The sequence below is a fragment of the Pelodiscus sinensis genome, chromosome 14 (genome assembly GCF_049634645.1).
Source record: "Pelodiscus sinensis isolate JC-2024 chromosome 14, ASM4963464v1, whole genome shotgun sequence".
NCBI classification, from domain to species: Eukaryota; Metazoa; Chordata; order Testudines; family Trionychidae; genus Pelodiscus; species Pelodiscus sinensis.
In genome coordinates, this window is record NC_134724.1 from 17107635 (window position 1) to 17131604 (window position 23970).

General features: G+C 43.5%; 1 protein-coding gene across 2 annotated transcripts in view; it reads left to right on the top strand.

The window, feature by feature from the left end:
- The first annotated feature begins 13214 nt into the window (after positions 1-13214).
- Positions 13215-23970, top strand: part of ZFAND6 (zinc finger AN1-type containing 6) — an 81357-nt gene continuing 70601 nt past the window's right edge. The window contains exons 1-2 of one of the 2 annotated variants that reach the window (XM_025179550.2): positions 13215-13284; positions 16813-16861. The gene's annotated coding sequence lies outside the window, so the exon portion shown is untranslated. Of the gene's footprint in view, positions 13285-15670; positions 15897-16812; positions 16862-23970 lie in introns of those variants that run through there. The other variant, XM_025179548.2, reaches the window with a different exon arrangement.

The window sequence follows — 23970 nt, forward strand, 5'->3', positions numbered from 1 at the left end:
GCGCTTATTTCGAATTAGCTATTTCAAATTTGGCGTTATCCCTTGTAGATTGAGGTTTAACTAATTTGAATTAAGCGCTCTGCTATTTCGATTTTATTTCGAAATAGCAGTTTGCCTGTATAGACTCTATTAAAGTTAATTCGAAATATCAGCTGTTATTTCGAAATAACTTTGCTGTGTAGGCATACCCCAAGGCTACGTCTAGACTGGCATGATTTTCTGCAAATGATTTAATGGAAAAGTTTTCCATTAAAAGCATTTGCGGAAAAGAGCGGCTAGATTGGCACGGACCCTTTTCCACAAAAGCACTTTTTGTGGAAAAGCGTCCGTGCCAATCTAGACACGCTTTTCCACAAAAAAGCCCCGATCACCATTTTCATGATCGGGGCTTTTTTCCGCAAAACAAATCTGAGCTGTCTACACTGGCCCTTTTGCGCAACAGCTTTGTGCAAAAGGACTTTTGCCTGAACGGGAGCAGCATAGTATTTCCGCAAGAAGCACTGATTTCAGACAGTAGGAAGTCAGTGTTCTTGCAGAAATTCAAGTGGCCAGTATAGACAGCTGGCAAGTTTTTCCGCAAAAGCAGCTGCTTTTGAGGAAAAACTTGCCAGTCTAGACACAGCCCAAGAGACTAATGGTGTATCTCACTGTGATGGGTTGTGTGCCCCTCACTGGCCCTTTAAGGGTTAAAATTCAGCCCTGGGAGAGGCCTGGAGTTGTGGAGCCAGCAGCTGTGGCAGGAATTAGCCAATTAGGGCCCAGCTGTGGACAGTATAAAGGCTCTTGGAGGGTGAGAAGATAGACTCACTTTTGCTGTGGAGTAGGAGGAACCTTGTGGCTTTCTGACTTAGAGTAGGGCTGGGGAAAGGCAGGCAGGCAGGCAGAGCTGGGGAAGCTCTGGCTCAGGCAAACTCCCAGGCTGCAGGGCCTGAAGCAAGGCCTGAAGCTACTAGAGCTGCAGAGAGGCAGTCAGGGTAGGCAAAGGCAGCAGAGTCATATCCCTTGCTAGTGATGAGTGGCCATTTCAGACTTCAATTTACCCCCATGGCAGGGGCTAGTTGAAGATTGGCAGTGGGTCACTGAGCATAGGGGGTTGGAGGTTCGCAGAGGGAGAGGATGCTAGAGTGTGGAGGCATTACAGCAGCACAGTGCCCAGGTGGGAGGATGCCACCATCTGGGAGGGATGTGGGTCCTAATACATGGAGGTGGAGGAAAAAAGGTAACAGCATGTGACACACTGGTTGAAAGGAGGCATTCCATAGCTGAAGAGCTAATTCCCAGAGTGACCAGCAGGAAGCGCTGTGGTGGCGAGGCCTGCCGTGTTACACTCTCTGATGACTGCATGTCAGTGTCAATAGACTGGCCACTTTTTCCTGAAAAGCAGCCACTTTTCTGGAAAAACTTGCCAGCTGTCTACACTGGCCGCTTGAATTTCCGCAAAAGCACTGACAATCTCATGTAAGATTGTCAGTGCTTTTGCGGAAATACTATGCTGCTCCCGTTCGGGCAAAAGTATTTTTCCGAAAAACTTTTGCGCAAAAGGGCCAGTGTAGACAGCAGAGATTTGTTTTCAACAAAAAAGCCCCGATCGTGAAAATGGCGATCGGGGCTTTTTTATAGAAAAGCACGTCTAGATTGGCCACGGACGCTCTTCTGCAAAAAGTGCTTTTGCAGAAAAGCGTCCTGCCAATCTAGATGCACTTTTCCGAAAATGCTTTTAACGGAAACCTTTTCTGTTAAAAGCATTTCCGGAAAATCATGCTAGTGTAGACGTAGCCCTGGATTTAGAAAACGTTATTAAGATGCACAGTATTTTTACTACAACTCAAATGTCAGCAAAGTGCCCACTTCACACTGGCCAACTACTGCTCTATTGCTGCTTCTCCTGCTCATTACACAGGAAGGTACTCTGCTTTGCAAAGATCTCTGCAGACATACCTGCTTAAGCTGTGAACTCTTAAATCTCATAAGCTAATTGGACTTCAGTGGGCTTGGATGGGAGATTCCTAGAGGAAAATACAGGAAGTAGTGCATTTTACTCTGTGAGAATCAAGATGGTGTGAAAGCAATGCCCTGATCATTGTGATGGTGAGGAGCATTAAGCTTGTGGAAGTCCCATTTTTCAAATGAGCTATGGAACTTTGTCTGTGAATATTTTGTGGCATTTCCTTCTTTACTAAGCGTGGTAACACTAATGTGCTGCCCATATGCCAACCAGGGGTAATTATACTATAGTCTGCCTATCTAAACTTTCCAGTAGTTCCAAATAGCAACATTATTCTTTGCTTCCCTTCCTCAGTATATTTTTGCAATATTGCTGCTGCAGAACAGTCACCAATCTCTCAAGTTGTCATTTGTAACTTTTTAATGGTGAGTAGCACTGCCCCATTATCAGTCTACACAGAATCTTGGAATCATTTAGAATGGATTTAAATAAGGGACTATTTTAAAAACCTATTGCAAACACTTATAGCATAGTAGTCAATAATAATCTGATTGTTTACCCTGGCAATAATCCAATTCCTTTGTCAATGATACATCTCTTGTGTTTTGTCCTCACAGACTAATCAGTTGGAATCTGGATTACTGAGTCATAAAACAGCACAATGGTAAAATTATGAAGAAAAACAATTATATATGTTATGTCACTGTAAGTTATAGATGTCTAATAAAAGAGGAAACAAAATTCCTGAGTAGTAAGTTTAAAGGTGAGAGTTTTATTGTGGTTGTAAGTTCTGAAATGTGTATTTAATACAGAATGATCTTTAAAACCACCTCACATGCTTTTTGTGCACTGGTGTAATGAAATTAAATATAAACAAGATATTAGTGGTGCTAAGAAAGTATCACAAGCTAATGTTTTTGTAAAGGTCACAGTCAGAGGAAAGTAATGCAAAACATCCTTAGTTGAAGGCAAAAATGTAAGGGCTTCAAAGAATGATGTGAGTCCAAACAAAACATTGGCCCAAATTATTCCCCATTCTAGTTCTTTGAATTGGCCTGGAGATTGATTTGGCGCTCATGGTGTTTAAAGGGACTCTGCCGGGACAAGAAAATATGTATATTGAAATACTTTTGATGGGGTGTGGTCACAGAAGTCCCTTTGGGATTGTTCCAATTTGCTGATCATGCCACTGACACTCATTTTCTTGCTCTCTAGGGCTCCCCACCACCGTATCCTGGTGGACCAGATCCTCTGGTCTCCTCCAGACAAGACAGAGAGGTGGGGTTACTGCCTTTTGCAGAGCAATGCAGACACTGAACCACAGGGAAGATGCAGTTCTACGGCACTGCACCCAGGAAACCCAAAAGGGATCAAAACCTCAAATAAATCCATCTTTCTCTGTATAAAAGTGTTACACAGTGAAAGCGAATCAGGTAACTCCTTTATCAATGAAAGAGAGATATGCACAGTGATTGTTTCCCCCGAGTAACAGTTATTTACACTGGTCATGAAAGTAAACAAAAGTGTTTTTATTAAGTACCAAAAGTAGGATATAAGTGGCTGCAAGTGAAAACAAACAGATCAAAGTAAGTTACTAAATTAAAATGAATGGAAAACACAACTAATTCTAATTCATTCTAATTAGCTAATTCTTACTTTAAACAGCTGTTCTTATTTCAGACATAAGCTTTAAGTGAAAGATGATCTGTTTCTCTCACTTACTCCAGCCTTTCTTTTATCCTCATAGGGTTTTCCAGGTAGTTACCAAAGCCAGCTGAAGAAAAAGGGCTGATAAACAAAGGATTTTCGCCCTCTGGAAGAGTCTAGCATCCCCCCTTCCCATGGAAAAACATCAGGTTCAAAATGGATTCCAGTACCAGATGGCATGGCCACATGTTTTCCTAAGACCAACCACCATTTAGACTTACAGAATGAACAAGGCTGTTTACAAGTCATTGAGTTGATCACTAAGCCATTAGGCTTCCAGGTCACCAGTAATGGCTATCATTACAACATTTAAAACTATAAACAGATTCACATTTTATATTTCTAACTTCTTATACAAGAATGATACATGCACAAAAATAAGATGTACAGACCCAGCAGGTTGTAATATTAAAATTGATAGGTTATATGAGGTATTTTGTTTAAGCCATCTTCAAGTTATGCATATTCATAAGCCAGTTTTCACAAGGCATGGGAGGAGACCATCACAATAATAATGATACCTATTTCATTAGTAGATCTTAAAGTGTTTTACAAATGAGGTCAGCATCATTGTTCCCATTTTACAGATGGAAAAACTGAAGCTCAGAGCAGTAAAGTGTTTGGCCCAAACATTGTATTTACATATACTAATTAGAGCGCACAGAATTTTTAAAAAAAAACCCCCAGCAACTGGCTATTCACGTGTATTTGTCAAATAATTTCCCTAGTGAATAGTATTCAGTTGCCTACAGAGCTGACTGAATTTAAATATATATATTTTATTTGATAATTATTATATTTATATTATTTGATTAAAAATGGAGACATTCACATAGTAATGTCTTTGTTGAACGACATTCTATCCGCTACAATAATTAACAATAATAGTATGACATGCAGTGCTTGTCAATGTGTAGTTCCATTCAAAGCCTTCCGAAATCTTCACAAACAGTGAGGCTTAGTCTGAACTTTGAGGCTCAGCTCCAAGTGATTGTCCTGCCCCAGGACTGGCTTCAAAAAAAAAACTAAAGTCCTGTGGCACCTTAACGTCTAACAAATGTATTTGGGCATAAGGTTTTGTGGGTCAAAATCACTTTATCGGCTACATGGAGAATTCACAATCATTCTCCCCAATCTCTGCTCTTGTTCCTGGGAAGTAAGTTAGGACAAAGGAGCTGCTTACTCTCTCCCCCCACTTGGCCAGCTACTGTGGGGAGTGAGCTTTTGACTGTGCATGTAGAATCAGAGCTCCCTCCATTTCTATCCCAGCCTGCCCAGTTGCAGTGAGGAGCATCCAGAGGGTAGGGGCTGTGCTCCATACCAGATCCAGAAAAAACAAATGAAAGGGAGGGAAAAGGAAGGCTTCTTCCCTCTTATTCCCCTGCTTGGGTTAATAGGACAAGGTCACAGTCTCGACCTAATTGATTCCTCATGTGACACAGGACACGCCTGTGTTTATTGCCCTCACTCTACAGATGGACAAACAGAGCACAAACATTTGATCACCTTGTATGTGCTAAGTAGCAACTTACTCCTTCAGTAGATAGATTGATTTCAGTAGGACCACTCATGGAGTAAAAGTTGGCAGAACCTGCCCCGAAAAGTCCACTCTAATCTCTGCTGAAGTGAGAGTTGGCTCAGGCTTAAAGGGCTGAGCCAGTGACAGGATCAAGACTATCATGAGGATCCCTGATTATCAGTCTTGTCACTGTGGTACAATCCTTAGAGCATATTCCCTCCATTAGGCTCAAATCTCTCCCTTTGCATATTCCCAATAAAATTTCATCTGCACGGAAGTAATGTTTGGAGAATCTAGTTTACTTTTAACCATTCATGCTGCAATACTGCCAGTGCCCAGCCTTACAAATCATGTCATGCACCCTAAAAATGTGGGTATTTCATATTTGTCTTCTGGTTTTGGGGGCCTTTAGAGTGCACTCGCTCCATGTTTTCAAACTTTTCTCTTCAGCCATGGGCGCAAGATGCTTAATAATATATCTAAATGAAACCTGAAATTCTGGGGTTGAGGGAAAGCACCAAATATTGGAAGATTCACAATAAAATTGCAAATCTTGACAACACTGATGCTGTCACTGAACTTTTAGACAGTGAAACTAGATGGGTAATTTCTTCTTCTCGTTTAAAGCAAGTTTCTCTTTCCAGCTTTATTTATCACCACCGTGCCTTTTGTTTGGGTTTCTAAAACTGTTGAAGAAAATTTAAATCCAAAAATAGAGGCCATTTTTGCTGACTTTTCTTTCAATTGTGTCTCTATTTCTAATTGTGCTGGGTGAAATTCAGAACAGTACAGAGGTTAGCCATTGGCTGGAAGGACTGTCTCAAGGGGATAATACAGCTGGCCAGAATCCTGGCCTTGGCCTAGGTATTATTGATTTCACCTTTCCAGCTGCCCTGCAAACCCCTTGCCTACAGCCTGGTTAACTGGGCATTTGCCATCCGTCAATTTCACCCATTACATGTTGGAATTATTCCCCTTCCCCTTTTCTTTTTTGAACCTAACATTGCAAGCAAACACTATTTACAGAGCAAGTCACTCAGTATACCCTGGGCCCAGGAGACAGACATCCTTATTATTTATGGGGCCCTGCTTAGTACTGTTACATTGGTGCCCCTATGGCCAATGGCAATAGGGTGGGAGGGGGAGGAAACGACCATTTTTTAGAGATGTGATTAGATCATTTTCAGCAACACACAAATGAAAATTTTAAGCAAATTTTAAACAGAGGTCCTGTCAACTAGCACAGTAAATTCAGAAACTGACAGGATATACGTGGAGTTGGCAAATGCCTGTTATATGGCTTCATTACCACTTGAATGGCTCGTTCACAGGTTCTGCTAATAGGGCTGGCAAACTTTTTCACTTTTAAGTTAACTAGATCCTATCTGGAAGGAGCAGAGCCACACACCAGGCATAGGAAAAGGTAGGTGGGTGCACATGAAAATCCAGGGGTGCCCTAAATTTTGGGGTGCCATACTCAACTGCATATTCTACATATGGGTAAGGACGGTCCTGCCTAGGATATTCAAATCCAGGATGAAAGCTCTGGTTCACAACTCTGTTCCTCTGGCACACTAGAGCTCTCTCCAGCAAGGGTGTGTCTAGACTACACTTCTCTGTCGACAGAGAGATGTAGATTAGGCACATTGAAATGGCTAATGAAGCAGGGATTTAAATATCCCGCACCTCATTAGCATAAACATGGCCGTCGGTTTTTTCAAAATGGAGTTTTTTCGAAAAAACAGCAGTCTAGACACAGATCTTTCGAAAATAAAGCCTTTTTTGACAGATGCTGTAAACCTCATTTTTTGAGGAATACAGAATCTGTCGAAAAAGGCTTTATTTTTGACAGATCCATATCTAGACTGCCGGGTTTTTTAAAAAAAACTCTGTTTCGAAAAAAAAGTGGCAGCCACGTTTACGCTAATGAGGCATGGGATATTTAAATCCCTGCTTCATTAGCAATTTCGAGGTGCTTGATTTGCATCCCTCTGTCGACAGAGGCATGCAGTCTAGGCGTAGCCCAATGTTTTTCAAATTGTGTGTTGGGACCCCCAAAGTGGGTTGCTACCCATTCAAATGGGGTCACGAGGGCTAATTTAGACTTGCTGGGACTCTGGGGATAAAACCCAAGCCTCACCCTCTAAGGGTATGTTTACACTAGCCCCCTAGTTTGAACTAGGGTGGCTAATGTAGGCATTCGAACTTGCAAATGAAGCCTGGGATTTAAATATCCCGGACTTCATTTGTATGTTCCCAGGCGGTCGCCATTTTTAAATCCCCTTAGTTCGAACTGACTGACCGCGGCTACACACGACAGTCAGAAGTTAATCCGAACTAAATCCTTAGTTCGGATTAACTGTTACACCTCATTGCAGGAGGAGTAACAGTTAATCTGAACTAAGGATTTAGTTCGGATTAATTTCTGACTGCCACATGTAGCTGCGGGCAGTCAGTTCGAACTAAGGGGATTTAAAAATGGCACCTGCCAGGGAACATGCAAATGAAGCCCGGGATATTTAAATCCCGGGCTTCATTTGTAAGTTCGAATGCCTACATTAGCCACCCTAGTTCAAACTAGGGGGCTAGTTTAGACATACCCTAAGAGTTTCAGCCATTGTTAGAAGGGCTCAGGTCACAAGCCTCCTGCCTGGGGCTGAAGCCCTTTGGTTTCAGCTTTGCCCCACCCCCCACATGGAGCAGTGGGGCTCAAGCTTTGGCCACTTGACCCCAAGCATTGGAGCTTGGATGGGCACAGGTGTTGCCCTTCCTTCTAAGATTATGCAGCAATTTTTGTTGTCAGAAGGGGGTCACAGTGTAATCTTTGAGAACCCCTGCTCTACACTAAGGATAATGCTTGCCTGTAGGTGCGGCAGAGCTTTTCTGGGGGATCCTTGACTGCGAAATAAACTCTCCCAGGAATGGTGGACCATCAGTACCATGCTAAGCACAAGGTGCACATCTTCAATCTGCTTTATGCTATGTAAATGGACCAACATGCACATTTAAAAAAACCCAGCATCAAAACACTGCACCACACACACAATTTTTCCTTCAGGGAGAGAATGACAGAACAAATTACACGTGACAGATATTAATCATATTGCTTAATGCACTGCTGGAAGACGCCCAGCTATGATAGTGATGAGCAACATATAAACAACTATGCAGAAAAGAATGTTGTCAATTCTCGCCCTTGTATTGCCAACTCGTGCTGTGATTTTTTATTTCTTTGTTTTTTCTGAAAAATCCTAATTCTGGATAGGGATGTTAAATTTAGATTAATTAGCTAATTGAATAGTCGATGGAATTTCCATTGACTATCCGATTAGTCTATAAGAGTGCATCCGCCTTTGAACTGTAGCAAGAGCCCTGCCAGACTCTTGCTACAATTCAAAAGTGGAAGCCGATGGGGCTCTTGTGCCTTTCAAAAGCAGAATTGCAGCAGAAGTAGCATGAGCAGAGACTGCTTCAGTCCCCGCTTGTGTCGTTTCCCACTGTGCCTCTACCTGCCCTGCCCCCTGTGGAGACAGTGCTAGGGGGAACCAGTTTTTAAGCCAGCTCCCCCGCAGCACCAGCTTCTGCTCCCTCCCATTGCTGCCTCTCTCTGATAGAGGCAACAAGGGGGAGAGGGAAGCAACTAGTTACATCACTAGTCGACTACTCGCTTACATCCCTAATTCTGGAATCATATTATTACTCAAAAATCTCAGCTTTAAAAGAAGTTTCTGCCTTTTGTACTTATAGGAAAAGGATGGAAAATGTGATTAAAAAAACAGAAGTAAAATAAAAAAAGATTCTCAAACTGTACTATCTTTAAAATAATTTGTAAGCCAATAACATGGTTTTGGGGGCCTGACTCATTATTTTTGAACCCGTGGTGTCAGCTATCATAGAGTTTCCCTTTAACATCTATATTTATGTTTGTGCTTATAACTTTTGCAGTAAAGCTACTCTCATTATTCAAGTATATCACAGAGTTTCCCTTTAACATCTTACAACTCCTGCAATAAAACTACCACCATTATTCAGCTATATATTAAACTTTTTATTTTCCTTCTAGTTCGTGAGTCACTAACTGGAGAGATAATGCTCTGCAAGGCAATTTCTCAGACAGAGCAAGATTAAAACCTGGAATATATTTCCTGGAGAAAAAAAATATTTACATACTAGCTACTGCACAAATGAAACAGGGATGGAAGCTTAAACACATCCTATTCTGATTCCTTGCTACTCACAGAATAAAGTGTTTGGTGTTTCTTCCTTGAAAGCTGAAAGATGGTTGAAAGACAAAGATTCAAAACAGGGGAGGGAAACCCACTGAGGGTATGTCTACACTACAGCGCTAATTCGAACTAACTTAGTTCGAATTAGTTAATTCGAACTAAGCTAATTCGAACTAACGCGTCTAGAACTAAAAACTAGTTCGAATTAGTGTTCGAACTAGCATGTCCACATTAAGTGGACCCTGAACCGGGCTAAAGGATGGCCGGAAGCAGTGCCGGCCGGGCATCAGAGGAGGACTTAGAGCGTGGAGATGCTGTCTCAGGCTAGCCGAGGGCTGCGCTTAAAGGGACCCGACCCCCACCCCGGACAGACAGTTCTCAGGGGTGCCCCGCTTGCAAAGCAGTCCTGGCTTGGAGTGCCCGGAGTACCCACACTGGGCACATCACACCACTCGGCCATCAGCCCGGCTGCACTTGCCGCAGGCTGCCATCTGGGGAGAGGGGGCAATCGGGAGGCTGCAGGAGAACTTCCACCCCCAGAAGCCCGCAGAGCCAGCCCAGTCCTCCCCATCGGGGGCTCGTACCCCATTCCTCCCTCACCTCCTTCCACTTACCCTTCCCTAGCCCCCCTTCTTATTGATGTACAAAATAAAGATAACGTTTCTTCCAACATTGACTCTGTCTTTATTGAACAAAACTGGGGGAGACTGGGAAAAGGAGGTGGGAGAGGGGAAGAGAGAGGCTGGGAGGGGGAGGGCAACTACAATGATTAGGGGTTGGGAACAGGTCCCATATGAAGAGAGGCTAAAGAGACTGGGACTTTTCAGCTTAGAAAAGAGGAGACGGAGGGGGGACAGGATAGAGGTCTCTAAAAGCAGGAGTTGGGTGGAGAGGGTGCATACAGAAGAGTTCTTCATTAGTTCCCATAAAGAAGGACTAGAGGACACCAAAGGAAAGGAATGGGTAGCAGGCTTCAAACTAGTAACAGAAAGTTCTTCTTCACAAAGCAAAGAGTCAACCTGTGGAATTCCTTGCTGCAGGAGGCTGTGAAGGCTAGAACTAGAACAGAGTTTAAAGGGACGTGAGATCAAGTCATGGTGGTTGGGTCCATGGAGTGCTATTAGCCAGGGGGTAGGAGTGGTGTCCCTGCTCAAGGTTTGTGGAAGGCTGGAGAGGGATGGCACGAGACAAATGGCTTGGTCACTGTCTTCAGTCCATCCCCTCCAGGGTCCCTAGGGCTGGCCGCTGTCAGCAGACAGGCTACTGGGCTAGATGGACCTTTGGTCTGACCCAGGACTGCCATTGTAAGCTCAGGGCTCAGGGTCAGGGGTCTCAGTGGACCCCCTTGATTTTCATGCACACCTGCTCCTGGGTGGCCAGGCTGGCTGCTCTCCTGCCCTAGACGGCCACTTTCCTGTGCTTAGTGCGGAGATCGTGGACAAGGTCCACGATGTCCGCACTAGCCCAGGCGGGTGCCCGCCTCTTGCGGTCCCGGGCAAGCTCCCGGGAGCTGCCAGCCTGGTCCCGGGAAGAGGGGGAGGGCTGGGAGGCATCGGGTGGGTGGCTCGAGCCGTGCCAGGTGCAGGGTCTGCTGGCTGGGTGCTGGCAGGCTTGCACCTGGCATGGGCACCGTAGCCAGCCCGTGCCCCTTTAAGGGGTCCGGGGCCGGGAGGGGGGCAGACGAGTTTCCCTGGTGTTGGCCAGAGTGGCCACCAGGGAAACCTGGGGAGGGCTAGCCTCCCACTAATTCGAATTAAGGGGCTACACACCCCTTAATTCGAATTAGCTAGTTCGAACTAGGCTTAATCCTTGTAAAATGAGGTTTTCCTAGTTCGAACTAAGCGCTCCGCTAGTTCGAATTAAGTTCGAACTAGCGGAGCGCTAGTGTAGCGCCTATGAAAGTTAGTTCGAACTAACGTCCGTTAGTTCGAACTAACTCTGTAGTGTAGACATACCCTGAATGAGTTGTGGGGAAAACATTTGTCATCTTTTTACTGTACATAATGTCTCACTTCTATGAGGCTGTTGTACTGCAGGCAAAACACAACAGCATGACAATGAATAACATATTAAATACTGCTGAGTCTTTTATAGGGACATTTTTATAGTTCTGTTTGATATAGCAGCTTTCTTCTAAGTACTCTGACACAGACTGCTACATGGTAAAGCATTAATTCAGTAGTATACATTTTTGCAATAAAAATGCACAGTTCACCTAGAGTAATTCAGCAGTAAGTAAGGACTTAAGAGCCTGGAGAGTCTCTTTTCTCTACACAAATGTTCATCGTGTTGTCCAGCCACATGAGTCCACAGCTATTACTCTGCTGACTTTCTGGAATACATTTTAAAAGCAAAAAAATCTGCAGGTACAGAACAACATTATATCCTCCTTTAGGAAATGATGATGTTGTTGGTCTGGGAAACTTGAAAACTGCTAATCAGAATGATGTGGCATTCAGACCACCTATAAGAATACATGGATGCCAGCGTGGAAAAAGCATTGAACAGAACAGATCACCAGAACAACCCACTGACTTTGGAGGTCCTCCGACTAGAGAGAGGAGAGCTTCACAGATCATAACATATGAATAGTTAGGGACACCAATGGATCAATATTTAAATCCAAATTTTGGACTGGTGAGTGGGTTGTCTTCATGTTTGTCCCTTGCTATTTCAAGGACCTATTCCTGTATCTTATCCTGCACTCTGTCCAAATCTGAAGTAATATTGGTAAAGTATTTCATAGTCCTAGATAATTTGTAATTATGTGAATTTAGTATATTTTCTTAATAGCTTGCTGTATACCCAGTGAATTGGAGTTTCCTGGTCATACTATAGTTCATATAAGACATTTTATTACATAAGATATGACTGATTATCTTTGGGGTTTTAACGTATTGAGCTTGGCCATGTCTACACTTCAGAGAAGATTGAAGCTGCCATAGTCGATCTTCCAAAGTTCAAATTAGCAGGTCTAGTGAAGACATGCTCATTCAAACTGAGAGTGAGCTCCTGTCAACGCTGGGAGTCTTGGTCCTACACGGAGTAAGGGAAGTCAAAGGGAGAGGGTGTTCCTTTCGACTTTGCACAGTGTGGATGGCACCAAAATTTGATTTGAGCTACTTCGACTCAAGCTACTCAATTAGCGTAGCTGGAGTTGCATATCTTAATTTGAGTTTATCCCCTAGTGTAGACCTAGCCCTGGATAGCAGAACTGAAATTGCCACAGAAACTTTCCGAAATAAACTGAAAAGTGATGTAGAAGCTTCCATCATCAGAAAATTCTGACAGAGAGAAACCCCAAAAAATGAGGACAACTGTTATGAACTGTGGAACTCATGGATGACAACTAATGAGTCAAATGTATGGACTGTATGTTATATTTTGTTAATACAACAACATTCAGTTTATGAGAGGGGAAGCGTACTATTCAGAATGTCAGAGTTAGATTGACTTGTGCCCCGTCTCTTTAAGATTTGAAGATCTGCTGAAAGGCACAAAGGGGATCGCTCTAGTTTAAGCAACACAGTTGTGTGCATTCTAAAAGGACTAAGCAGCAATGGGACTTGTGCAAGACATAGTTGGTTGGGGTTTATGCTAATTAAATTTCACTCTTGTTTTAAACTGTCCCTGGTCTGGGAGGAAACATAACTTATTTACTTTATAGGCTTGTGTGTATCCCTCATGATCTCACAACACTCCTGTGAGGTAGGGAAGTATTATTATCTTTGTGGCAAAGGGTAATTAAGTGATTTGCCTAAGTTCACACAGAAAGTTTGTGCCAGAGCTGGGGGGAAACTCCAGATTTCTTAGCTTTCAGTTTATTGTTAAATTTCAAGAGCATCCTTTCTCTATTCCTGTGGAAAAGAATGTATACAGGTTGCACGGTATGTATATTTCAAGTGCCCTGTGGGGACATTAGTACATATTCTGTAGAGAGAAGACAAAATTCTTCTTAGATCTAATTAAACTTAGACATGGATTAATACATGGACCTTCAGTTTTTATGGTCTTTGATATAACATGACTAAATATTGATTATTTTTTTTACTACACAAAGCTGTACTCTTAGGGCGTGTCTATACTACAGGGTTTTGTCGATAAAAGTGGACTTTTGTTGACAAAACTATACCTGCGTATACACTGCCACTGAGTTCTGTCAACATAACGTCAACAGAACTCAGCAGTTTTGTCGACGGCTGTAAACCTCATTCTACGAGGAATAATGCCTTTTGTTGACAGAGTTCTGTCGACATAAGGTGTTACTGCATCTACACTGTCCTTTGCGTCTACACTGTCATGTCAACAAAGCGACTTGCTTTGTCGACAGAACTGGATGTAGTGTAGACGCTCTTTGTCGACAGAAGCTTTGTCGACAGTATCTGTCGACAAAGCTTCTGTCGACAAAATCCTGTAGTCTAGATGTACCCTTAATGCACAGCTTGCTATTTTATGGGTTTATATTATTCCCCACTCTTTTCTTCCAAGACCTAATATGTGCAACTGTATAATTTGGTACTTCAGCAAATTAACAGCGATTATATCAACCACTGTAGGTATTCAGAATTTCGGAAGTTTTTTGCACTCTCATAGGCTGTCTGACTATCTGTCTATACATACATACATACATACATATACACTACTCTGCACACAGGTAGGGAATGAAAATAGAGAAGATGAGTACTACTGTGAGATTCTGAGAGGAAAGGATTCTAGAGGAGAGTTATGTATAACACAACACATATTTTATGAAATAATACTAGGACTGAAGTATTTCTAAAAATCTTGATGTACTTAGATATACCAAAGTTCATTATGGCTTAATAGGACAGATACATTGGACTCTACGATATCTTCATTTAAGGTTCACTGACTCCTAGCAGCAAAGAGATGTAGCTTTCAGAAAAATTGAAGTCACCATTGGCCAAGAAAATAACAATCACAGTGTGAAGGTGTGTGCATAAATTGTGTGTCTGGTAACTACACCCCTGCTATAAAATTTGTCACTTACAACTGTCTACTATTTGGTAGTTTCCCAAAGCAGAGAAACTTCAGTAAGCCCATAAAATGTACCCATGGCTATACCAAATGGCTCCTACTATGCAAATCACAAAGCTCTAGAACAGCCCTAGAATGTTCATTTTGAAGAATGCCAGCCAAATGAAGGATTGGGAGGACATAATTATACATCCACAGTCACCAAAGATTTTTAAATGAAGGGATGAAGATGTGACCTGGTATTAGTAAAGATAAGCCTAATAAAGAAAGAAAATAGGGAAAAAACAGGAAAAATGGTCAATGGAAACTTTGGAGGCCCAAATGTGCACTTGCATTTGTGCATGCAAAACTACTGTTGACAGACCAAACTAGGAAACAGTTTATGCTGGTCAACACATGGGCATTGTTACCATGTTGTTTTGTTCATATTCCTGATTGTACGGCACACATTTCAACAAATAGATCTGTAGAATGCAAATAACCAAAGGAGAATGAAACAGAAATCTCTATATATAAAAACAATTTTCCTGTGGACGACAGAATGATGTCATCATGTCATCTATGCCCACAGGCTGGGGGGTAGGCATGGGTGGTGAAAAGAAAGGCAAGCCCCAGCCCCGCTCCTGGAACCAAGCCTCACTCACTCCCAGCCCAGCCCTCACTGGCAGCCACATGCAGATCTGGGGCTGCCGCGCTACGGCCCCAGACTGGCCCTCCTCTCACCAGTGGCCAGGGGGAGAGCCGAGGCTGCCGCGGGCTTGGCCCAGCCCGTCGAGACCCCAAACTCCCATCCCCCTCACTTACCCCCTTCACCGAGACCATGCACCCCCAGCCGCCTCACTGTCCCCTCTGAGATTCCGCACCCCCAGCCTGCTCACTCATACCCCAACCCCCTCATTCACCACCCTGCTGAGACCTCATGCCCCCAGCCACCTCATACATCCCCTCCACTGAGTCCCTGCACCCTCACACACACCCTCCACCAAGACCCTGCAACCCCAGCCTACTCCTTCCCTCTTCCCCCAGCCAGACACCCTGCCTCCAGAGAGAGGGGGGTTGGCAAGCATAAGCCCCTTGTAACAATAGGAAAAAAGTGGCTTATTTCTAATGTTGGGAGCAAGGATTGACTTGTCTCTCTGATGTCATAATCCTATTGCTTATCAGTTATGTCACAATCCCACTGCTCAACAGTCAGTCGTTCATAAGGCAGCAGAAGAAAGGAGAGGAATGTGAAAAGTGGAGAGGGAGGAATAATGAAGAGGGGGAGGAAAAGAGGGGAAGGAAGGGGCCAAAAAGGTCTGGAGTTCTAAGATGACTGACACACTGTATGAAACTCTAGCTGTGCTATTTAGTGGTGGAGTTAAAACATTCCATTGAGTGTGATGTTCCGGAGGAGCCTATCTTCTACCATACAGCCTTCAGTAATCACAATCCCCTATCCTAGTCTTCCTCAACATTTATTTATGAAGTCCAGCTTGGCATGTATTGTGATATAAGAGTGGTAAGTGCTGCTGATATATATGATTATATTTTTGTCTACTGGGTGAGATTTTCAAAGGCACTTAGGGGATTAAGCAGTTAACTGAAAGCTGTATTTGGATGTAGCTAATACCATGAAGGGCCTGATTCTCTCTTGCGCAGCAGAGAGAGAATGAGTATGAGAGTGCTCAGGGAACCAGTTATACATCCTTGATTCTCTGCTAGCACAAATTAAAGTAGCCTGAGGGCTATTGTCATGTGCTCCAGCTGGCAATGGCCCCCAGTAGGGATGCTAGATAGTAGGTGATAGAATAGTCCAGCAACCACATGAAGTCTTATCAGTTTCTCAACTATTCTATAGTTCCTGGAGGTGGGCCAGTAGCCAGTGCACTCCAGCCCCACACCCAGAGAGCCCCTTGGCATCCCGCGCTGCTGCCTCTCCATTAGAGCCAGTCCATGAGGGGAGACGGTTTAAAAACCAGTGGCAACCAGTTTAAATACAGAGGTAGCAATGCGGGGTGGCCGCAGCCCCTGTCCACGTGGGTCCGAGTTCCCCTCAGACAGAGGCAGCGTTGGGGAGGAATGCAAGTAGAGAAGATTAACCAATAAGCCTAGGCCCCAAGTTGCTGGCTGCCAGTAGAAAATAAGCCATTATCCCTGCCCTCCCTCTGCTTTCCCAATCATCTGCCTTCTACACTGGAGACTTCAGGGAGGGTGGTGTGAGATCTATTATCCACCAGCAGTTTCTTTAGGGAACTGCCATCAGGGAGAATAGGGCCAAATTCTGTGCTTCTTTGCATTGTGGTTAGAGTACAAAGGTCCATGTTGGTGGTAGAGTCAATGAATGGTTGTAAGCTATTATGATCCTTGGATGATAACTGCTATCCAAATACACATACTATTATTAATTTTCAAAATCTATGAATTTCTTTTCTCAGACACACAGTCAAGACCGCATTCCCCTATCAGATCGACTATAAGCTTAAGGTATGTGTAAGAAAACCCAAAACAGAAGAGATATGGCAAAATAGATGGGAAAAAATACATCATCATCATGCTATATTAAAAGCATTGTCTCCAAACTTGCTAACGAGCACGCAGAAGATCTTCAAAAACATTATAAATATCCATGGACCCATAGATCTGATCTGTTCTGCTGTTTTTCTCTAGTAACTCATTTTAACTATCCCTTACCCCACCAACAATAAAAAACCCTGATAAATTGTATAGAGTTAAGATTAATTGGATCACTTATGGAAACTGATCAGATCTAGATTACTGTAAAACTGCATTAATTGTTGTACATATCAAGTCATTTCAAGCCTTAATATTTTCTTATGGGAATGATTTAGGCAGTGTAATTCACAAAAAGTAGATAAGAGCCTGGAGATTTTTGAAGAACAAATATTTTACTTCGTGAGCAACCAGGGGGACATTTTTGCCAGCCTAATGACCCAGTTTTATCATGAAGCTGGAGATTTTGACACAAGATATTCCCTCTGTGGTTACAGCAGACTCTTTTGTCATTGACAAATAGCATTTCTGAAACATCAAGGTTAAATGGGCAGTCACAGAACAAATGAGGGACACAGAGTTCCTGTGTGCCCTTGGGCAAGACACATAGTCTCTGTGCTCTGTTTCTCCATATGTAAAATGGGCATAATTGCAGTGCCCTGGCTCACAGGGTTGACTGAGGATACATACATTAGAGACTGTGAGATGTTCACATATTACCATGATAAGGGCCAGATAAGTATCTACCTAAGTGGGTAGGCACCAACATTGCCCACACAGAACCTTTCCCTAACATGTTTCAAGTGCATTTGGTACTCATGATAGATATCAATTTGACAGTCCCCAAGACTGAAATCTTCCATGCACAGAACAGGAATGATGACGTAGGCAGCAACAGTACAAGCGCCCTACATAGCCCTATTAACGTAATTCCCTTAAAGTGCCCTGTGCCTCTGGGAGAGGGAGGAGACTTTGTGTGCTCCCCCTCCCCAGGACAATTCAGGTCTGGGGGTGGGAGAGTGTGCAAAGTCTCTTGCCTCCCACCCTGCACTCTGCCAAGGGCATGTGGTACCTAGAAGGAACCACCAGCCATTTTGAACAGCTGGTGGTTCCCTCTAGGCCCTGTGCACCCCCGGATAGGGGACGAGACTTCGTGCACTACCCCACCCCCAGGCCAGAAGGGGAGTGCCCGAAGTCATTTGCTGTACAAAATGGCATGTGGCTCCTGGTAGGCATCGCGCGCCCCCAGCGGGGGGAGGGAGCCTCCAGCCACATTGAACAGCGAATGACTCAGCGCACTTCCCTGCCCCAAGGTCTTGATTAGACTGGGGGCCAGGGAGCGGCAGGGCGGGCCACAGGACGGATCAAAAGTCTTGGCAGGCTGGATACAGCCTGCGGGCCCTATCTTGCTCACCCCGATATAGAATTTGAATCCACTTCACTGTAGTCAGTAAGGGTGCATCTACACAGCACCCTTAGCCCAAAATGAGCTCCGCAAATTGCATCGCTTATTTTGAGTGTATTTCAAAATAGCTTATATCGTAATTTGATGCTGCCTGCACAGCGCCAAATTTCAAAATAACTCGCTATTCTGAAATGCCCCTTAACCCTCATGGAATGAGGGCTACCGGGACGTCGGAATAAGCCGCCCATTATTTCGAAATCTATTTTGAAATAATGGACTGTTTCAATAGACGCGGAATAGCTATTTCAGGATACTTTGTGTATCCCGAAATAGCTTCGCAGTATAGATGTACCCTGGGAGTCCTCCAATTGATTTCAGTGGTAATTGGATCAGGCCCCTTATGAAAGGATAGTTCAGTGCCTGAATTTAATCCTTCGACTCTCTGGCACAGATTGTCCCCTCCTATGTTCAAAGTTATGGGAAAAGAATTTTTGTGACGAAAACTCAGTACGGAATTCCTCACAGATAGTCTCCTGAATGGCCCTATTCCAGGATGAGGTATTCCTCTCTGGCACTTGTGGAAAAGCTGCCTCCAAACCTGGTAGATCCTTCAGGATCCACCAAAGGAGAAAGCTAACTGGGAGGAGGCCCTGCAGCTCCAAATCCTGACCCCTCAACTCTGTTCCCTGACTGTACATGCTCCTGTGGACCCTGGAAGGAGGTGGGGAATCTTCAGAACAATTCATACAGTCTGGAACTCATGAGCCATATCTCTTGTAATTATGGGGCAGACAAGATTCTTATTCCTGAAGATAGAGAACAGCACAGCAGACAAGTAGACACTTAGTACTTGGTACATGAAAAAAATGAATTCAGAATCAAAATGAAATATTTTTTTAACTTTATTGCATGGGAAAGTCTTGTACTTATTTCTCTTGGGGGTGAATAGCCTGTTTGTATGTATATTGGACATTGAGGGCCCAAATCTATTCCCACTGAAGTCAACTTCAAAACTTCCACTGGCTATCATGATGCAGGATCAAAGCCTAAGAAAATTAGATTAAAAGAACTGGAAGCCAAATAATGCACTGGCAGACTTACTTGGCATTGCCTGGGTCTTTTGGGACAGGGCCTTGGGGATGTGGAGGAGGATTCAGGAAGCTGGGGGTCCCCTGCCTGCCTGGAGACCATTTTTCTTCCTCATGAGCCACCCCCCAGCTTGCTCAGGGCCTGTTCTTCCCCCTCCCCGGCCCATCCAGGACCTGTTCTGCTCCCCGCTGTCTACTCCCTCCCCCAAAGCCTGTTTTTCCCTTCCCCCAGACACTCCCCAGCTTGTCTGGGGCCTGTTCTTCCCCCGCTCCTCCCCAGCTACCCTACCAGCCACCAGGGTACTGTTCTCTTTATCCCCTTCAGCACTGCAAGCAAAAGCAGTGAGAAGGGGAAAAGGATTTGGGACAGGGGACTTACTTACTGGTGTGTTGGCAGGCAAGATGGAGAAGCTCTAGCACTGCTGGCCCCTCCCTTGGTGATACAGCTGTCCCCAGTGGCCACTCTCCTATCGAGTCCCTCTGAACTGCTGCCCCTCCCTTTGCATGTTATGGAAAACTGTCCTTTTCATGGGGCTTTTGGTTATCTTGGCATAACTAAACCCTGACCTTGCTTTAAGTTAGGGTAAGAGGAAGCTGCATACCAAATTTGGTGGCCCTAGCTTAGGAGGAGTTCTTGAACAAATGGACTTGCAAACAGACACGCAGACAGACGCACTCTCTCTATATATATGTATTATCTTACTCTCTCTCTCTCTCTGTCTCTCTCTCTCTTTCTCTCTCTCTATATATAAATAAATTATAGGGCTGATTACACAAACAGACGCACTCTATATATAGATATGTATTATCTTGCCCTAACTAATTATAGGCCTGATCCAAAGCCCACTGAAGTCAATGGAAGGGCTGTAAGTGACTAGTCGACTACCTGATAAGCCAAAGCTTATCAGGTAGTAGAGTCACTTCTCAACTAGTCGCTGTATCAGGCTTAAAAGCCAGTTCTCCCCAGCACCATCTCTGTGGGCGGCGGGATGGGGGAGAGGGGACAGTGGAGGCAGAGACGCAGCAGGGGAAATGGTGCAAGTGGGAACCAAAGCAGTCCACCCTTGCGCGGGGTCCCAACTGCTGCACCTCACCCTTTGAAAAGTACAAGAGCTGCTCATGGCAGAAGAGCTGGCTCATGGCTCTTGTACAGTTCAAAGGGAGAGTCACAGCAGTCAGGACCCAGTGCGAGAGGGGACTGCTTTGGTCCCCACTTGCACGGGTTTCCCACTGCGCCTCTTCCATTGAAATGTACCAGAGCTGCGGGTGGCTCTTGTACATTTCAAAGGCAGAGGCACAGCAAGATAGTGAATGCCCCCTTATCGACTAATCGAGTAGTCAAAATCCATCGACTACTTGATTAGCTGATTAATTCAAATTTAACATCCCTAGTCAATGGGAGTCTTTCCGTTTACTTCAATGGGTGCTGGATCAATCCCTAAATGAATATGCTTTAATGTTTTAGAAGACAATTCTAGCCCTACTTTAGTAATGGAATAGATTCTGTAGCAGAAACAAACTGATGGGTTCCAGACAGAAAAGTCCCATGTTAGGAGATAATTTAACGAGATTTTTTGGGTGGAAATTAGAGGAATCTCCTTTCATAAAACTGTGTATAAATGGTTATATGAGCCCATGGCCCTTAAGGCAAGAGTGTAAGAATATGTTATGTTGAGATACCATGATATAGGAGCCTTAAAATATGTCCGAAGATAAACAAATGTTGATAATATAGGTCAAGCAGATTACCAATTATTTTGGTTGCTAAACTATAAATACGCCTGTACTTTTCACCAATTGTCTTATTTTGCCAAGATATTGTCAACTTGCAGATACATTGGTGAAAATGATGTTGCTTCTCTTGTGGTTTGAACTTCTACCAAGGCCTTCTCTTAGTGGGTTGCATCTTTTTGTTAACAAACTGGAGGCAAAAGTCCTGCCAATTGAAAATAAAATGAAATTATGTGTAATGATAACTACCCCAACGTGTACCAAACTGCAAACCCAACTGTCCCTATTACTCTTGTGTCCTGATGAGCTGCAATCTCAGAGCCTGTCCAACCTGTTATATACAGCAAGTAGAAATGGCAAGCACTGAATAGACAATGAAATGACTTCACATTCTTAAGGCAGTATTGAATAGATCAGTGTTTCTCAGTGACTGTCACTGGTTCCTGAAATGTAACAAATTGGTCCTTTGTGGCAAAAAAGTTTGAGAAACACAGGAATACAAAATGTTATGTATGGTAGAAGATTACTCCATTTGATGGTGGCATTGTTTGGCTACATGAGGCAGGTCCAAAGACCACTTTATGCTTACTAGATTTAGTAATAAGCAGAGTGTCTATAAGTGACATAAGCTAAATAAAGAAACAAGCTCTCATTTGGGGGGCGGGACTCAAAAGTCTCCCTTTCTGGCTAATAATAGTTTTGAAATTAAAACTGTTTTGAGAGAAGAAAAGGGCAAGAATGAAAGACACAAACTAGGAAGGTGATTGCAGGTAACAGGCTGGGACTGCAAATTAGTGTAACAGAAAAGCAAAACAGAAAGATCACTCAGTAGGAATGAGTGAATGACAAGGACAGAAGAGCATGACAAGAAATTCATACAGCAGTGATTCAGGGAATCTAGACAGAAAGCTACCAGCTGATGAGGCCCAGAAAAAGAATTACATCAGAAGATGAGGGAAAGAAATCTACTAAAACTTCATCTACACGATAGAAAAAAGCCATGTTTAAGTAAGAAGGCTCCAGTGTGCTCATCCCACATGATTCTATAGGCTGTTTCTACACTGCATAGTAACTCGAAATAAAATACACAATTTGAGCTACACAAATTGCATAACTTATTTCAATGCTATTTCAAAATAGCTTATTTCTTCATTTGGTGCTATTGCGCCAAATTTCAAAATAAAGTGCTATTCTGAAACGTTCCTTACTCCTTGTAGAATGAGGTTTACAGGAACATTGGAATAGCAAGCCCAAAATAACTGGCTTGCTGTGAAGACGCAGGATAGCTATTTTGGGATACTCCGGTATCCCGAAATAGCATTGCAGTGTAGATGACCCTATGGGTATGTCTAGACTACATGGCTCCGTCGATGGAGCCATGTAGATGAGTTTACTAGACATAAGAAAATGAAGCAGTGATTTAAATAATCGCTGCTTCATTTACATCAAAATGGCCGCCGCGCTTAGCCAATCAGCTGTTTGGCGGCACAGCAAGGTAGTCTGGACGTGCTGTAGTCGACAAGGGAAGCCTTTGTCGACTGCTCCGGTAAATGGGAAGCTATTCCAAAATTGATTGCACTATGTCATGAATATCTAAAATCCTGTCCCTCTGAAAATAGTAGCTAAGGCATAATAGGATACCTGCATAAACTTTCCAATGATGCAATAACACAGCGTGCAAGCATGGATTGGTCAACAAAATCACACAAAAATATACCAGACTAAACGATGGTATGTGCACACATAGGGTATGTCTAGAGAACTGGAAAATAAATTAACTGGTTAACCCAGCTACAAATGGGAAAGGTGTGATTAAAGAGGGAAGACCCAAAGCAAGAGAGGAAACCTCTGTTTTCTCACTGGAAGAACTAAAGAAGGATAGCGTCATACTGCCCTAAAATCAAGTAAGATGAGAAAAGAAAGAGATCTGTGAGGCCTCAACTCTCAAAAATGAGAAAGGATCAGAAACCAGCCAGAACCCAGTTGCAGCCTAATTGTATTACAGACCAGGTAATACAGTGCACCCACACAGTTAGAAACCATGGATTAATATTTTGTGAGTAGACACAAACAAGGGGGAGAATCAATTGCAGGACCACCTGGTTGCAAAATCAAGCAAAATGTGCAGTGTAAAGACTCATTTACATATTAACTCTTCCCATGTTCAGGAAGGTTACAATAAAATTGTCTTCTGATAATGCTGAAATACAGTTGTGTCTTGCAGGGCAGATGCTATAGCACTGTATTTCAACTGTGTTCCCAAATAGTGCTACAACTCTTCGAAAGTGTAAAGCTGTGCAGAGCTTGGGATTTCAGACAATACATGTTCACACTGCAAGAGCAATGCATGTTTTAACCATGCCAATGGGCTACTGTTTTTGTAACCAGCTCAAATCTGGAAACAAGGAACAGTTGGCTCATTGGTGCCAAATCCTTGCTAGGTTCTAAACTCCTGCACAGTCCTGAGCTTTTCATTTCCATTGAAATTAATGAGAGACCAGGGCACCCATCACCCAGCAGCCAGTGCATAATGCCTCACAGGATCATGACCCTTTGTCCTAATGTACTTAGGGTACGTCTACACTGCACTGCTATTTCAGGATATCAGAGTATCCCGAAATAGCTATTCCACATCTTCACATCAAGCCCATTATTTCGGGCTCGCTATTCTGATGTCCCTATAAACCTCATTCTACGAGGAGAAAGGGACATTTTGGAATAGCACCTTATGTCAAAATTTAGTACTGTGTAGACAGCGCCAAATGACAAAACAAATTATTTTGAAAAAGCATCTAAATAAGATAAGCTATTTACATAGTTCAAATTGCATATTTTATTTCAAGTTACGGTGCAGTGTA